Below are 18,305 nucleotides of genomic sequence, written 5' to 3' on the forward strand. Positions count from 1 at the left end.
CCTTCCCCTTTTTAAAGTTTATTTTGAGAGAGAGAGAGAGAGAGGAGAGAAAGCAAGAAAGCAGGGTCTTCACTGTCAGCACAGAGCCCAACATGGGGCTTGATCTCACAAACTTTAAGATCATGGCCTGAGCTGAAATCAAGAGTTGGACGCTTAAATGACTGAGCCACCCAGGTACCCCTCCCCTCCATCCCCCTTTTAATATCCTAGAATGAACCCCTCTGGTTACAAGGTTTCTGACAAAATTTTGCCTCTCCGCTAAGGGAAGTTTTACTGTAATTTACAAACTATACCTTGGACACCTACCTTTTCTAGAGAAAGGCACAGATATACCTAGGACAGGGTCTGCTTCCTGCAGTCCGAGAACTAAGGAAATTTTTAGTAAGTAGGAATTCTCGTTTCTTGTCTTTGTTTTTAAGAATTTACTGTTATGACATACTTTTGTGTGCCATGAATCTACTGACCTCAATGAAGCTGTCAATATTACATTACAGTTTAATACCATCAAATGTACTTAAGAGTTATCAAGATAATGTGAGGAAAATCCTTATAACAGTGCTTAGCATGAGGTAAGTGTTTAATACATGTTAGCTGTTTTATTAGGATTACCATGGTTGCAAATTTAGATATGGCTTCCCATGTGCCTGTACACAAATTCTCTTCTATGATCACTCCGGTCACATTGTAAGGTATGCAGGGCAAACATCTCCCTTCTACAGATGGTGGAACTGAGAATCGGAGACCTGAAGCTACTGGAAGTTCCCACACTTGAGCACAGTAGATGACAGCCCAAGTCCTCTAATTCTTACTGGCCACACAGAAGCAGTGGCATCTTTTGCCCAAGTCAATAAAATTCCTTTTTTCTTCTTTTCACCGGATAGCCTCCAAATAGAAAACCACCTTGAACCTCACACACACGCATAACATTGGCAACATCTTCAAAATTCTGAGTATGGATTTCAATTAGGTTGAAGTTGCATTTACAGGACACAGGAGTCCAAGTGTCCTACTTAAGGGAAGTGTAGGTCACATCTGTGCCTGCCCTTTGAGGGTAATGCCAATGGTCACTGACCCATGTGGAATGTCATTGGCAGACAGAATTCCCATGGAAGTTCCCCAGATCAAAGTTGGCATATAGTTGAGAACTGCTGAAGACTTGGCTTTATTTTTCTGCTGCCCTCAATGATACACTTTTCCTCTGTCTTCTCTCCATATGTTCTCTTCATTTTCATGAAGGTTCTCATTAGGAGGATTGAAATGCCTTTCTTCTGGTATTAGTCATTGCCCAATGACACTGCCCCCCTCCCAACTTCTCCCTTCCATATACTTCTATTGAATGTATGGTCTCTTCTACAATATTTAGCTTTGCAATATGTATCTCAGACAACAAATTAGGCTGCTATCAACAATTAGATTTTCAGGAATGTAAGGGAAAATGTTACACACACACACACACACACACACACGCACGCGCACACACACACACACACACACATTTATGCCCTTCATTGTCCCTAGCACAATGCTGAACACAGATAGGGGTTCAATTCCATTTGTCAACTGATGGATTAAACCAGCAATTCTCAAACTTTTTGGTGTTGCAACCCTTTCACACTCTTAAAAATTATTGAGAATATAAAGAGATGTTGTTTATGGGATTATAGCTATCCAAAACTTAGCATACTGAAAATTAAACTGAAAAAATTCTAAAAATCACTGCTAAACAAGACAACATGAGTGTACTTTTTGTTGTATTTCTGCATAGATGCAAGGAAAACCTTAGGATTTTAAAATAACAGTTCACTGGACAATATTGAGGTTACAGAGACTATACCAGGTATGGTTGAAGATAGCTACTTAAAGCACAGAAATACTGAGAACAACCGAGTTGATCTCAGAAAATGCATGTGTTTATAGTCTAAATTTTACTACCTACAAAATTCTAGAAAACACAAGATTACATAAGCCACATTCCATAAATTGTCAGAAGAACAATCTTACCCCATATCATGCAGTCTTTGGAGAATTCCACTGTACACACATGAGAGAATGAGTGAAACAGGCAAAAAACAACTTCAGTAGTATTATAAAAAGAAAATTTGGCTTCATCGATTCCCTGAAAGAATCTTGGGGACCCCTGGGTGTCCCAAGACCAGTGAGTTAAATTATAGTCTTGGTTAATTAGGCCATTTAAGGATAATCATGACACAAAATTACTACTAGAAAATTGTAGGACAATTAGAATCTATATTCTAGTGCTTGGCTTTTGTATTAGTTACTTAGTGCTGAAATTAGTTGACCGTCTATTTCTATTAGTCATTTCATTACCCCTAAACTTAATGGCTTAAGCCCATAAACATTAATTATCTCACAGTTTCTGTGGATCAGGAATGTGGGTCCTGTTCAGTTGGGTGCCTGTGACTCAAGGTGTCTAATGGGGACCAGGGCCGTGGTCTCATACAAAGGATCAATGTGCAGCGAATCTTCTCCTAAGCTTGCTAACATGGTTGTTGGCAGGATTCAGTTTCTCAGAGACAATTGTATGGAGACCTCAGTTTCTCACTGTTGCCTGGAGGGCCCTTGCCACACGGACCTCTCTATAGAGCAGCTCACAGTGTGGCAGCTGGCTTCCCTCAGAGCAAGTGAGTGGGAGAAAGGGGTCCCACGATGAGACCCTAATCTGGTGACATATTCTATCTGTTAGAAGCAAATCAATAAATCCAGCCCACACTCAAGGGGAGGGGACTTCCAAGAATATGACTACCAAGAGGCTGAAGTCACTGAGTTTTACCCTAGAGGCTGCCTATAAATAGCATTTTCTTTATTGGAAAGGGAAAGGTAGGATTCAGAGATTGACTGATAGCAAAGAACTAGCTCCTCACATTGCTCTGCTAGTCTTATGCTCACCTTCCTCTTGTTCTAACCCCATTCCTTTCCTGCATGTCCAGTACTCCTGTGACCAATGAAGTGGCTTTTATTGGGGGGAAGAGCTTACTGAGATCTTTGAAGTTTAGAGCTTTAAGGCTTTAGTTCCTCTTATTTCAATTTCATTGGGTTGTCTGTTTTAATAAACATTCGCCATCCCTGGGTGTGTCAGACTACTAGCTGTCCTTCAAAATCCATCTTTTCCATATTTCTGGGCACATGGCCACCCAGCTAGCAACTGCATTTCCCAGCCTCCTTGGCAGCTAGAAGTGACTATGGGCCTGCAGTTTAGGATAATGGGATGTGAGAGAAAGAGATGTGTACAACCTCTGTGTCGTCTCCAACGGAAGAAGGGCTCCACATGCTGGATTTTGGCTCATCACTGTCCCTACCAGCTGGAAATGATGACAACTTGAGCAGCCTTGGAAGCCATATGGTGGGGATGGCAGATCCACCCTGGCTTTGTGGAACAGGGCTACCCCTCCAGCCTGAATCACACAGACTGTTCTTTGAGAGAAAAACAAACTTCCATTTTAGTTTTCATTTTTTAAATTTTAAGTAGGCTGCATGCCCAACCTGTGGCTAGAACTCATGACCTCGAGATCAAGAACTGCATGTTCTACTGACTGAGCCAGCCAGGTACCCCACAACCTTCTATTTAAGGCACTGTTTGGGGAGGTTCTTTGTTGTTCTCCAGCTATTACATTTGACATCAATTGGACTAGGAACCAAGACAGAACTGTTTCACTCTTAGTTTCAGAAACACTGTTTCAGGGGCGCCTGGGTGGCTCAGTCGGTTAAGCGTCTGACTGCAGCTCAGGTCATGACCTCGCGGTTCGTGAGTTTGAGCCCCTGTCTGAACTGACAGACAGCTCAGAGCCTGAAGCCTGCTTCGGATTCTGTGTCTCCCTCTCTCTCTGCCCCTCCACCTTCATGCTCGATCCCTCTGTGTCTCTCAATAACAAATAACTGTTAAAAAAATTTTTTTTAAAAGAAAAACAGTTTCAGTTTATAGTGGAAGATATTGTATATGTGTGGGCACAGGGTATGTATGGAAACTCTTTGTACCTTCTGCTCAATCTTGCTATGCACTGAAGCTGCTCTGAAGTTTATCGAATTAAAGGAAAACATTGTTTTACTCTTAGTAGATCGCAAAAAATATTTCACTCAATCATTCGTTTATATCATTCAATAAAAATATATGAGCACCTACTGTGTACCTAGACATTGAGAATATTGGAGTGAAAACCACAGTCACATTTTTTGCCCTTGTCGAATTTTCTGGGTAGGAAATCAAAGTTAAAAAAGCAATGATATATGCATTAATTAATAACAACCGTGATTAATGCTAAGACGTAAAGTATGAGGGCCATGTGAGTATATAACAAGAGGCTGTAAACCTATGAAACTCTAACAGAGATCATGTGTGTGTATATATATATATATGTATATATATATACACACATATATACATACATGTGTATATATACATATATATATATACATAAAGTTTATTTATTTTGAGAGAGAGAATGGGGGAGGGACAAAGAGAAAAGAAGAGAGAGAATCCCAAGCAGGCTCCATGCTGTCAGCATGCAGAATCCTGTGAAATCAGGACCCGAGCTGAGGTCAAGAGTCAGACATTCAACCAACTAAGCCCCCAGGTGCCCCAAGATCATGTATATATTTTTTTTTTAATTTTTTTTTTAATGTTTTATTTATTTCTAGGAGAGAGAGAGAGAGAGACAGCGTGAGCAGGGGAGGGTCAGAGAGAGAGGGAGTCACAGACTGAAATAGGCTCCAGGCTCTGAGCTGGCAGTCAGCACAGAGCCCGACGCGGGGCTCGAACCCACGAACCGTGAGATCATGACCTAAGCGAAAGTCGGACGCTTAACCGACTAAGCCACCCAGGCGCCCCGAGATCATGTATATTTTAAAAGAAATAAATGCTCAGGCACCCTGGGTGGCTCTGGTGGTTAAGTGTCCAACTTCAGCTCAGATCATGATCTTGTGGTTTGTGAGTTCAAGCCCCACATCGGGCTCTGTGCTGACAGCTCGGAGCCTGGAGCCTGCTTCAGATTCTGTGTCTCCCTCTCTCTCTGCCTCTCCCCTGCTCATGCTCTGTGTCTCTCTCTCTCAGAAATAAATAAACATTAATAAAATAAATGCTCAATGAAAATAATTTCATATTGTAAAACATTTTTATTTGTTGAATAATTTGTTGATACCCTAGGTAGTAAAAAAACAAAAGTTGGCATGTGATCTTAGCCTTTGTTTCCTCATCTGTAAAGTTCAGACAAAGATATAGATAATTTGCATATGGTATTTAGCTTTTCCCTTTCTTACATCTCTGTCCCCATACCAGATCTTCACCTGCATAGTAAGACCTAACTTTTTTCAGCAGTTGAACAGTGCTAGATTTAGATGAAAGAGATTCTTTGTCCCCAAGATAATCTGAATATGTATGGAAAGGATCATGTTAATTCATGTTTCAATGAGATAAAATGGACCCAAAGGAGAAATCAGGCTAAGATCCTGGAGAAATGAGTTCAAGGTCAACATGACATTTTGCTTTTTATGTTGATCTCTTTAAAAAAAAAAAAAAAAGAGGGGTGCCTGGGTGGCTCAGTCGGTTAAGCGTCCGACTTCAGCTCAGGTCGTGATCTCACGGTTTGTGGGTTCAAGCCCCGCATCAGGCTCTGTGCTGACAGCTAGCTCAGAGCCTGGAGCCTGCTTCAGATTCTGTGTCTCCCTCTCTCTCTGACCCTCCCCTGCTCACTCTCTGTGTGTGTCTCTCTCTCAGAAATAAATAAAACATTTAAAAATAAATAAATAAAAATAAAAAATATTTAAAAAAAGAACAAGATATCTACTCTTCTGACACTTCGCTAACATACTGCTGACTCAAGTACCTTTCTGAGTGCTTTGAGCTCTTTGGAGGTTAGATAGGCCCCAAGTAATAGATCTGGGGTAAGGCCTCCTGAAGACAAGCACTTCATTTCTGCTAGTTTTGACATCAGTGTCCTTTTGCTCTTTTGTAATTCTTTCCCCGGGGAGATATCATGGGCCTGGGCTGGAAGGCAAAACCAGAGATAAGCTGAAGCTTTGGACCTATGAGAAGTCAGAAAGGCAGTACATAGTCAGTAATAACACAGGTACTACACCCAGCCTACTGGGTTCAGACCCCAGATCTGGCACTCACTAGCTGTAGGACCTTGGGCAAATTACTTAACTTCTCTGTTCTTCTGTTTCCTCATCTGAAAAATAAAGGTAATAGCACTGACCTCCTAAGTTGTTGTGAGAACTGAGTTTTAATTCATGTAGAGTTCTTAGAACCAGTGTCTGACTTGTGGCAAGAGATTATTAGTTATTTTAGTTAATCTCACTTGGATAAGATTTTTGATTTATAGTAGATAGAACACTTTAAGTTATGTTAACCCATCAACAAAGCGGGGGAGGGGTGCATATAGGGGCCAAAAAATGCAGAAAAGAGTTCTTGGAATAATCAGATATTTTGTTCCTAGAGAAAACTGTTTGTTTCATATCAGACCTCAGAGCTCTGCCTGGCCTTGCCTTGTCCTGGTTAGAAAAATGAAAGAAAAATGTCACTCCTTGTTTCTTGCTCTTTACTTGGGTCCAGAGGAATTCTGGACCCTTGGAAGTAAAGTATGGCCATGATCCAGTGATGTTTTCCCACCAAAGCCTACACTGTACTTGAAGATATATCCTTCTGAGTCCATTGTTTCCTGCATCATTGAAAAGAATTTAAAATCTTCTCAAAAGCACCAGCCTTTCCCAGAAAGTCACACATCCCCAAAGCCAAGTTCAATCACACCTCTCAGGGAAAGGAACCTACTCTCCAGAAAGAGAGGGTCGGCAGCTCCTCAGCACAGCGTAAATTAATATCACAGCTGCCACTTTCGTAAGAAAATCAAAACCAGCTTTTCAGTTTGTAAACATAAACTTCACAGACCACCGTAGGAAAGAGTGTTCCTAAGTATTCTGAATTTGCAACACCCAGACAAACCTTCAGAGTGTTATTTACAGTATTTGCTTCATAGGGAGGAGAATTAACGTTTCAGCGTCTCAGGGAACAAATGCACAGATAGGAAAGCAAGCAAGCAAATTATTTAATGATTACTTTTTAAAAATATGTCACTGTGCAGAAAAGTGTTTGGAGATACACTGAAGGCCCTTGTCACCGTATGACACTTCTTCATTATCACTTCAATAGCCATGAATCCAGGGGGTGGGAGCACAAACCCTTACTATTTCTGACTTCCACAAAACACTTCATATAAAAATAATGACTTTAGTGCTTGGAGCCCCACCCCAACATTTTAGAAAATACCATGTTCTTACCTTAAAGCAGTGCTTTTTGTATCTCAAACACTTGACGTGCTGTTTATTGCATTTTTTTTTTTGTTTCATGCATTTGTTTGCAATTCACTATTCTTGATGAAGTATTATCAATAATGTATTCTCCCCATATTCTACCTTTAAAAAAACAACATTTGCAGTGGGATAAAGTAAAAACACATCAACAAAAAGATTGTGTTCACTAGGCGATGCCGAGTGAATTTTAAATTTCCCTTTTCACAATGCAGCCATCGCTACGGAACTCTGAGGGCGGATTAATGCTTTTCTGGTGCTTCAGTGTATCAGAACATGGATTTGCCGACAACAGCTGCAGCAAATTCCCCTGACTGAGAAGAATTACAAGTATTATCACCTAGATCATTAAACTGGGTTCATAGATTGCAGAATGTCTTCAATCAATTCATCTTAGATAACTTGAAGCCAGCTGGACCCCCTCAGTGAGAACTTGACTTAATTGGCCAATAAGTGGCTTGAAAAGGTGCATGCTATTTGATAAAATTACCGAGTGAGCAAGTGATTACAGTTTGGAGAAGCACCGAGTGTAGACTGCAGGTCAGCCCTTTCGGGGAGGGCTAAGTTAATGTCCACTATTAAGTGCTGCTGTGAATAATGGTGGCTTGCCTGGAGCTCAGATGGAAAAGAAGATCCAGGTCAGGCTTCAGCTGATGGAGTGGATGAGAGACACCCATTTATCATCTCTTTGGCCTCATTTCTGCCTTGGTAATAGTCCCACACTAGCCACTCCGGTAGTTGCCTGATTTTCTGTCTCCCTTTCATTTTATTGGCATAACTAAAAATATTGCCCTCACCAACAAATCCATCTGGAAGGAAAAACCACTTTTTCCTCAATAACGTCCCAAGAGTCTTTTCCACAGAAAGGTTAAGGAATCAAGAAGTTGAAGAACGTACCATTTATACATGCATATCAATACTTATTCTCGCTCTCTAGTGAGGAGGTTGAAGTATTATTGTTTGCATGTTAGATGTCTACATTTTATCAGCACAGTTTAAGAAAATGGCAAATCGAAATTGGAACGTGTTACCAGACTGTTGGCAGAGATTATTAAATAAAAACAACTCCTCCTTCATGTTGAAACAGAGGTTTCTTAACATAATGCTTCCGTGGCATTTTTTTCCCCCTGCCACTAAACGTTTTAGCCAGTTTGCAAAAAAAGAAAACTTTTGACAGATTTGGTTCAAGATTTCAGGTTAACAGACCTGCAACAACACATTGTCACTTGAATTATTGGTGTTAGACAATAATGTGGCTTTATTCGGGGGGAAGTCCTAAGAGGAAGGTTCCAGTGCACATTGCGCTCATATACTCTTATCCAGAAATACACCTGTTTCATGGATTTTTACCAAACAAAGTAATTTCACTAAATACTAATCATCATTGGGGTTTTAGCAAGTAGAAAATGGAAAATAATTCAAATGAAGGCCGCAGTTTGAACTCTAGCCTATACATTCAGACACGTCTTAAACTTCCTGGTGTTCTGAAGAAAAATGAGTTCATCAGCTTGCAAATGCCAACTGCATCGCTAGTATCCTTTCACCTCAATTTTTTAGCTTACTTGTGGAAGTCTGATCAATGATTCTGAACTTTACTTGCTCATTAGTGTGCCATTTGGCAGACATCACTGGAGTACTATGGGAGAAAGCTACACGGCACTCAAGTGGCCACGTTCCCTCCTTTATGGTGGCACAGGCCTTCTTTCCAAGTGGGAAATGCAATCCTTCCTTGGAGCCGCTGCCCCTGCTGTCCCCTCTACCTGGAACACTCTTCCTCTACTCTGCAGGCCTGGGCTCATAGGTCATACCTTCAAAAAGGCCTCCCCAGCCACTCTATATAGTCACCTACCATTTCTTGCCCTGCTGGACCTCTACTGATATTCTGTATTGATGTGCTTATTTTATATCTCTGCCAGTAGAATATGAGCTCTCTAAAGATTGGGGCATGGTTTGTCATATTCATATCCCCTGTGCCTAGCATATATCATATGCTCAGTAAACATGGATGAATGGGTATCCTGTCCAAGAGCCACTACGAATATAATTTATAGGCTGTCATAGAGACAAGCCACCGGAGCTTATCAGAAGTACTCCCTAGGAAATATCCTAGCATCCTGTCAGACAACCAGGGTAGTTCAATAGCAGATCCAGTAAAAGTCCATGGCCGTACAGCTCATCACCTTCTCAACAACCCTATGCCCCCCAGGACCCTGCCTCAGTCGAGTTTATTTCTCCTTGAAGCCTTTCACCACTGTTCATACTTTTAGTCTCTGCCGGCTCTTCCCTCCTCACCTCTCTCCTCCTCTCTGGCCACCATCTCTCACTTGACTTTCATCCAGCTCTCTCTCCATTTTCCTTAATAGTTTCATATTCTCACATCATCTTCCCAGTTAGTCTGTAAGCTCACTGAAGGCAAGAAATGGACTCTAGATAGCCTTTCTCAATCCTCCCTGCTTCAATCCCATAAAAGGTATGTGACAAGCATATGTAAAATTGGAAGTATTTTCCAATAGAAGCTATTGTTTGCAGAGCAAAAGCAGGTAACATTTCCTGAGAGCAGAACTTGCCAGGCGATGTGTATTCCATTTATGGAATGGAACTATGCCATTTATTCTTCCCGCCCACCACAGAGGTAGTTTCTATTGTTACCTGCACCTTACAGGTAAGGAACATAGGACCTAAGGGAATGAAGTGCGTGGATGAGGTGCCAGAAAGACTGGGCTCCAGCTGAGTTTAAACCCAGGTCATTCTGTTCCAGAGCCTGAGCTCTTAAGGGCATTGCTCTGTGGTCTCTGTGACTTGCAGTCTTTCGACTTCTCTGTGAATCTTTCTTTACTCAGGCCTCAAATCTTCCAAGGACAAATTGGAAGTCAAGCATACTCTGAAAGTATATGTTTTAAATTATTTGTCTTATTTTATTCATAGCCATCAACCAGGTCTGACTAATGAGAAAGCAAGTCATTTTCAACGCAGCAGCCTATAAATCAACATCTTATGATACCTCAATCTGTACTGATTTTCTGAATAGGAGACTTTTACCTCCACACCACCAATCTCCTGTTTCTAAAATAATTTGTTCAGAGTGATCTTTAAAAAAAAGTAATGCAGGGGGCTGGAGGATTAACTTCACAAGCTTTCAGATGACCACACTGTGGTTCTATCAGCTGTTTGAAATGGAAATCAATTTCTGGGTGGGGGAGCGAAGTGGGATTGTAATTTCCTCCCCTGTCATTTATTCCTAGAGTATTTCAGTGAGGAGTTAAATCAGGGAGCACTGGACTGGTGCACATATTCTTCTCTTACCCCAAGATCTTTTGGGTGAAAGGGCAGCACTGAATTAAGCATTTAGTGTATTCAAAATCTGTGACCCGGAACTGGTGCCTGAAAGCATCATTGATAATAGGGTTGGAAGCACATTACACTTTCCTGGTACTTATCTCATCTGCCTCGGACAATCTTCTCCAGGAGTCATAATTATCCCACTAGGAAAACTGTCCCATTGTCTGCTAGTCTTTGCTGGCAGGAAGTTTTTCTTCTCTCTCCGACTGTATCCTTTCTCAGCAGGGCCCATTATTTCTCATTTAATTAGTAGCACTTGATATAAATAGCCCTTTCTCTTCATTTATGTTGTTTTCATTTAAATAATTACACAGTACAATGTTTCCCCTCTGGATAGGCACTGGTTTTGTGGGCTAAGAAACAGGACTGCAAACCACAGGCTTCAGTATATCTTTTAAGCATGATTTTACCTTTTTCAAATGAACTAGGCAAATACCTTTGTGCTGATGGTGGACCTTCAGGAACATGGAAAATTGTCGTTTCCTCTAGGAAGGGATACACATACTAACTGGCTGGCAGGCCAGACTACCCAACAATACAGTCGTGGATGTGTCTAATGGAAAGCCTACTTTGGCGAAGACACTGTGCAAGTGTTCAGGGTACACTGGTGGACAAGCCAGATGCAGGCCTTCCCTCAAGGGGCTTACATTCTAGACTGCCGATGAGAGAGGATTTGAGACAGTGTAATGAGACAGTGCCTCCAGACAGTCATATGCATACAAATTTACAGGGACTTGGTTAAAAGACAGATTCTGATTCAGTAGATCCAGTGCGGCCTGAGAGCTTACATTTCTAACACACTCCCAGGCGACGCTGACTTTGCTGGCCCAAGGACAACGTTCTTAGTAATACCAAGTCTAAAGAATGGGGCTCTAGACTCATCTCTACTGCCAAGAGAACTTTTGGCATTTGGACAGGTTCCTTAAAGAAGTTAAGTCTTATCTTCTATCAAATGGTGCTTAATAACCACTCCACCAAGTTGTTGTGAAGTCATAAGCGTAAAATCATCTGAAAAAATTTCATGTGCTGTACAGACCTGTAGTATTATATGGAAATGATATTCTTGTACCCAATGCATTTTTGAACAGGTAGATTAACCAAAATCTGATGTGACATCGTTTGAATAATGATTACTTCCACCTCTCTTACACTGGGCTTTGAAAGCACAATCTTTAATTTTAAGACCAAGGGAATTATACGTCCAAGTTATGATGCCATAGGCAAAGAAAGGCCTCTATTTTTTTAAGCTTATTTATTTGAGCGAGAGTGTGCAAGCTCAGGAGGAGCAGAGAGAGAAGAGAGAGAGGAAAGAGGCCCTGCAGTGTCAACACAGAGGTGGAAGTGGGGCTTGATCTCTTGAACAATGAGATCATGACCTGAGCTGAAAGCAAGAGTCAGTCACTCAACCAGCTGAGCCACCCCTAAAGCCTCTATGTTTTAAAGCACCAACACATTGTGACTTCACTGTGAGATACTATTAGCACCAGGTACCACCATAAAATCATCTTCATATTAAAATCATCATAGAACTTGAGTCTTTTGTATTTTTACTAAAAAAGAATAGGATATCTAATTGGCTGGGAAATACTGATATTGGGGTAACTTTAAGTGATTTTTCAAGTCATGGTAGTCTGTTATAAAGTGTCATTAAAGGCAAGGGTTGGGTTTGCAACTTCTTAGCTGTGTAACCTAGGGAAAGCTACATAAACTCTCTGAACCTAAGTTTCCTTAATTGTAATATGGGCACAATAACAGTACGCAATTAAGGGTGCTATGAGGATACCATAAGCTAATGCATTAAAGCCTCCAGGTATCTAGCAAACCAATATCTTTGCCTACTTCTCCTTACCTGCATTTGGGAGAACTGAATGTGGATGTGCTCTAAGTCACCCAGGACCTTATGCATATTCTGGTTCTTCCTTTGATCAAGAGCTTTGTGCTAGGTTTGTGCCACCTTCTTCTGTGGGCTCCCATTTAGATTACGTGTTGAATACCTAAGAGCCAGGCCTATCTTAAACCTCAGTCTTGAAGAAACTGGTCCGGCTGTGGTGAAGATTATTTTCAGCATTTGAAAATCATAGTCTTCATACACCTGAAACTAATATAACACTGTATGTTAACTATACTGGAATTTAAAATATGAATAAATAAGTAAATAAATAAATAAATGAAATTAAGTTGATATTTTGACCTCTTAAAAAGAAAAAACCAGCCTGGGTGGCTTAGTCAGGCAAGTATCTGACTCTTGGTTTTGGCTCAGGTTATGATCTCATGGTTTCCTGAGTTTGAGCCCCGTGTCGGGCTCGGTGCTGGCCTCCGGGAGGCTGCTTGGGACCGTTTCTCTCTCCCTCTTCTCTCAGCTCCTCCCTGACTCGTGCTGTCTCTGTCTCTCTCAAACAAATAAATAAACTTTAAAAATAAATAAATTAATTAAATAAACCCACAGAATCATACTCTCCATATAAACTTAGTGGGGACTGGGTAAATACCATACAAACATTACCTGTGCCATTAGCCCCACTTTCAAAATAAGGAGCTGGTGTTCGGTGATGTTAAGTAACTTATGCAAAAACCACAGCCAGTATGTGAACTCAGCCTTCTAACTCCAAGGTCTGTGGTTTTAAAAACATTATCAAACATCTTCTAAGGCTCACATGATTTTTGCTCACTGTAACGGCAGCGTATCTTCACCCGGCTCCTGGCACCATCCAGGGGGTCATGCTCTGTGCCCAAAGCACCATAAAAGGATACCAAAGTCAAAGAGACCCAGGAGTGTCTGCTTCCTCAGTGTCCACCAGTCAGCATGGAGATGGGTCAGTTGATAACTGTAGCTTACCTGTTGTGGGTGAAGTTGCTAGGAAATTGACTCTGAGATTTGTGCATAGGAGATTGATCAGAGAGTGCTCTCCAGAACATCATCTGTGAGGAAGGATGAGGAATGTAGGACAACGGCCTCAGTCAGCCCTCCAGGGCACTCTGATGTCAGGAAGGCCTTCTCAGTTATCTTATCTTGAGGGAATGGTGGGGAGCAAACCCTTAAATTCTCCTACTGACCTGTCATTGGATATAGATACTTGGGGGTGGGGGAGGGGGGACATGACCTTGATGACCTGGGGAGAGGGGCTCAGCTGAGAGCCGTCAGCCATCAAGAGCTAAAGGAATGAGTGTGTCAGTCTAAGGTGGGGGAGGCAGCCTGGGTGGTAAGCCAAGGCAGCCACTACAACAGTGTTTTGCTTCTTACGCCCTTCTTACCCCCTCCTCCTTCCTGGGCGTTCTCTCCCATGCCATGAGGTTAATGCTAGAGACTGGGAATAGGTGGGTAACCACATCTCTTGGAATGCTGCAAGCTGCGTTCACTCCTTTGCCTGCCCGATAAAGTATGTGATGGAGCTGGGAGCAGAGGAAGAGAAAGGAAATGGTACCGAGACGGCCAACATGGTTGCAGCAGCCCAGAAGCACATCTAATCCCAAAGAGCCACACATTGGGCATTTTGTCTGCATCCTTGGGATTTTCAGTTAAAAAAAAAAAAAAATTTTCCCCTATGTGAGAAATTTGAGAAAAAAAAAAAAAAAGCAGCCAGAAAATAGTCTAAAAGCACATTACCAGGAAATTGTTTCTACTGTGTTTATGACTGTTCTTAATGTTTTATGAATATGCTAAAAAAATGCTCAGGCATATTTCCTTGGGCACTCTAGTTAATTACTTATTCCAAGTGCTTCTACTCCATTCCTTGCAAAATGTGTTGTGCATTAATTCTGATTATGTACAAAAACCCACCTGCAAGGAAAAACTCTGAATCAGTAATGCTGATAAAATGAGCAGCCCTCCCGGGGCTCCACTGAGAAAGAGGATACTGGACAGAATTAGAATCTTGTAGCTAAGGCTATTCATAATGTCATTAACATAAAGGCAATTAAATGAGTTTTTAACCTACAACCCTTTATTGTTATTAATGAACATTAGAAAAACACAGGAGATAAAATTGGTAATTATCTCTGCACCAAGCTATGCAATAATGTGTTTAAATATAAAAACAAAACAAATGATTATTGTTAGTATTTTCAGTAGCAGAAACCCCAGGAGCAGCTCCGTCATATTTAATCACATGGGCCCACACCAAGAGGGTTAATTAAAAGAGGGTTTTACCTTCCATGTGCCTGGTTATTCAGTTTAATATGGAATCAACAAATGTAAATGCAAATTTGCAAAATATCCTGAGCAGTTGTTTCTGCCTGCGGGTTAACCACCTTAACAGAAACGCGGACAGATTCCTTTTCCTTCAGGACAATGGTCTATGGCTCCATAACCAAGTTTTTTTCTTTTTGAAAAAATTACCACATGATGCTTTCAAAGCCCATTCCGAGAACAACTGTGTAAATCCAGCCTTATCGCCTAAGCTTACTGATCAGTAAAAATAAGTTAAGCATTTGAAAAAGGTAATGTAGGTGTAAAAAGTAGTGGTAAATGCGATTTTTAGCGCTATGCTATATTCAAAGAGCCCCCAGTTTAATTTTTTCCTTTTTTATGCAAGCTGTACCAGCCTGTAAATGAGCCATCCTAGACAAGCCTTGTTTGTGTGGACACAGGAGTTATTGTATGATGAAATACCCTGCATCTAATAATAGTTCCCCATTAATTAATTCAGTTTGTATATCTTACCGTTTAAAATGTTAGCATCACGTTCCAAGTTGGTTTTGTTTCCAAAGCTCATTTTTAAGATGATGCATAGCTCTAATTTGCCTTCACAGTGGATTTCAGGGCAAAGAATCCTGGACACGCATGACCCACGGAAACAGCGCTTGGACAACTGCCGGGTGACAAAGCTAGAGCTTTCTGTGCTCATCGGATGTTTTCATGCAACCAATTCTCCAAGAGAAATCAGTTCTGCATTTTTTTAAAAAAAGGCATTTTAGAAAATAAAATAACCATAGCAACACCGCTTACGTTTGTGTATTGCTTTGCAGTTTACAAAACACTTTTGAGAACTTTGGGAGATAGTGAGATCAAAATTACGACAGTCTGCATTTACTTTCATAGACCCACTCTGTCTTATAGATTTTATTATATACATAGAGCCTCCCTGTTTACATACAAACCCTTTGGGGTACAGGAAATTTAGTCACACACCAGGATCAGAATTCACATATGGGAAATAAGGAGTACTTTTTTCCCCCCTTAAATGTTGATTATGCCACCTAAAGCTGCTGGGGCTTAGATTTTAAGGCCAAGAATGAATTTCACAAAATCAGTGACCTGATAGAGATCAGACTGACTCAGGTAGTCCAGGCACGGCATCGAAGTGTGGCCAGGCAAGCCCCTTGATTCCCTCCCAGGCTGCATCTTGGAAGGAGGGAGGCACCTGTGTGGAAGCAGTGACATGAAGCAGAGAGGCAGGCATTCCTGTAACCTGCCCCTCCCTTCCGCCCCAGCTCTGAATGCCCTCGTGACCGGACTGGGAGAGTAACACTATGAACCGGCCGCAGGAACACACACAGCTGACAAACGTCATAGGCAGGCCCCACTGCTATGGTAAGTCCACAGCCAGCCGTTTGTCACCTTTTTAAGTCCCAGGTAATCATTCTCATAAAAGGCTCTTTGTCTCTAGTCTCATTTAGCCACTGCCCTGGCTCGGGATCAAGTCACAGTGCATGGCATATCGTGCTTCCTTATGATCCAGGAGAGTGAAGCCTGTAAGGCTCAGACAGTGGGCAGAGGCCTCAGAAGGATGGGGCTCTATTATACTTTTAGATTTTAGAACAAATAGGGACTTTCCCCTATAAACTGAGAAACCTTTCTTCTTACACACAGAACTATGGGGTGAAGGGGGGTGTATAGGAGGGGAGAAGTATTCATTAAAACCATTTGCATTTTCAAGTTCCATTATTCCCGATCTCTCAGAACATGCTGCCCGGCTGGTGCGTCTGCCATGTGGCAGACGCAGGCTCAAGGTCAACCTCCGGCTGTTAGCCAAACAATTGGGAACCACAGCACACTAAACTTCCCCCTTTCTTGTCACCCTCCTTGGCTATTAACCACCCCTAGGGCACCCTCAGGGGCCGCAAATTTTCTCCTGGCGCCTCCCCTGACTTGTGAAAATTCTAGAGGCCCGTGAGGTGAACGCTGAGCAAGCACAGGGCCATATGCAGGGCCTTTGATGATCTGACACCAGACAGCTGAGAGAGGAGGGATGGTGGCTGGGCGGTGGCCGTACTGCTGACCCTTTGATTTGACTCATTCTGGCTGCCCTGCGTGGCTGCTGCCGGTGGGCCAGCCCGAGAGAAGGTGGCCAAACAGCAGAACAATAGCGCAGCCTTTCACAGCTGGAAAATCATTTTTTAAAGACCTCCAGGAGGCACCAGTTGGTTCCGGCAGCTGATATTTGATCTGGGGGAGTGTGGAGCAGATGATGCCAAAGTGGGCCTCTCCCAGCACACTCCAACTGCAGGCCGGCTGCGGAACTGCTCTCTCCTTCACCTCCCTGTCCACACCCAGGGAAAAAAGCCTGGGGAAATCTTTGTGCTAAATCTTCTGTATGCAAAGAGAGCGTCACCTGGGCGCCCCCAGCCCCCACTCATTTTTCACCAGGCTCTCAGAGGGATAGACGATAAATACTATTTATAACACAGATTCCTGCAGGAAAGAATGGTGTCAACTTTGCATTCCAGATACTCAGGGAAACAGGAAAATTCTTTGCAAATGGTCCCATTTGGATGATTTTTGATGGGCCACTTATCTGTGCCCAGGAGAGTGACACACAATCACTTAAGAGCAACAATCACTTTTTTAGAAATACGAACTGCATACAATTTGTCTGGAGTCTGTGCAGTCTGGTCTATGTTTAAATGACTACGATTAAGAGTGGTGAGCGCTAGGTTTAGAGTGACCAAATGGTTTGTCACCCAAACTATGATGATTTTGAGAGTGAAAGAGGGTTTTTCATAATTAACCCTCCAAACTGACGGGAACTGGCACTGATATAGGTAAACTGGAATTTCTGAGTCTATTGTTCTCACATTATCCTCATAATACCCTCCTCAGAGAAAAGAGTGCAAAAGTCACAGAGGTCAAAGCTGCTTTCCAAATGTCAGGGTATTAATTTGATCTGCTCATTCTTAAAAAGGGAGGAACACTGTAAGTCTTGAGCCACACATCTAATTGCCACAAAGCAAAATGAGGACGAGCATAAAACCTCACAATGCCAGGTTTTGGAGAAAGCACCAGACTAGGAGTTGGGATACATGTCTTAAGTCCTGGCTTAGCTGCTACTACTACTATACTACTGCTACTACCCTTGTGTTACTCTTTCTACCAAGAATTACCATTTATTGAGCACTTACTGTGTGCCAGGTAACGTGTTAATTAAGAGCCTTGGCAGAATCTATGCAGAGCCGAATTATAGTCTCCATGAGGTTGAGTAAGAATTTACTCTATGCCAGCACTAAGCTAGGCAACTTACAGACACAATAATCTATGATATATTATCATCCTCACTTCACAGAGGAGGAAACCGAGGTTCTGAAAGCGAAGTCATTCTGACACAAAGGTCACACTCTTGCCTGCCATAGCACACTGCCGTAAGGAGCCTGCCAGGAGCTGACAGAGAAACACCTCCTCTTCCTGCTCCCTAGAGGCATTCTCTCATTTGAAC

At 42.0% G+C, this 18,305-nt stretch overlaps 1 long non-coding RNA gene across 1 annotated transcript in view; it reads left to right on the plus strand.

Annotated features, from left to right (window-relative positions):
• Positions 1–15,495, plus strand: part of LOC120234538 — a 46,405-nt gene extending 30,910 nt beyond the window's left edge. The window contains exon 3 of the long non-coding RNA XR_005529122.1: positions 15,406–15,495. This is a non-coding gene — a long non-coding RNA (uncharacterized LOC120234538). The remainder of the gene's footprint in view (positions 1–15,405) is intronic.
• Positions 15,496–18,305: the final 2,810 nt, after the last annotated feature.

The sequence above is a fragment of the Hyaena hyaena genome, unplaced genomic scaffold, assembly GCF_003009895.1.
Source record: "Hyaena hyaena isolate Hyena2069 unplaced genomic scaffold, ASM300989v1 scaffold_111, whole genome shotgun sequence".
Taxonomy (NCBI): domain Eukaryota; kingdom Metazoa; phylum Chordata; class Mammalia; order Carnivora; family Hyaenidae; genus Hyaena; species Hyaena hyaena.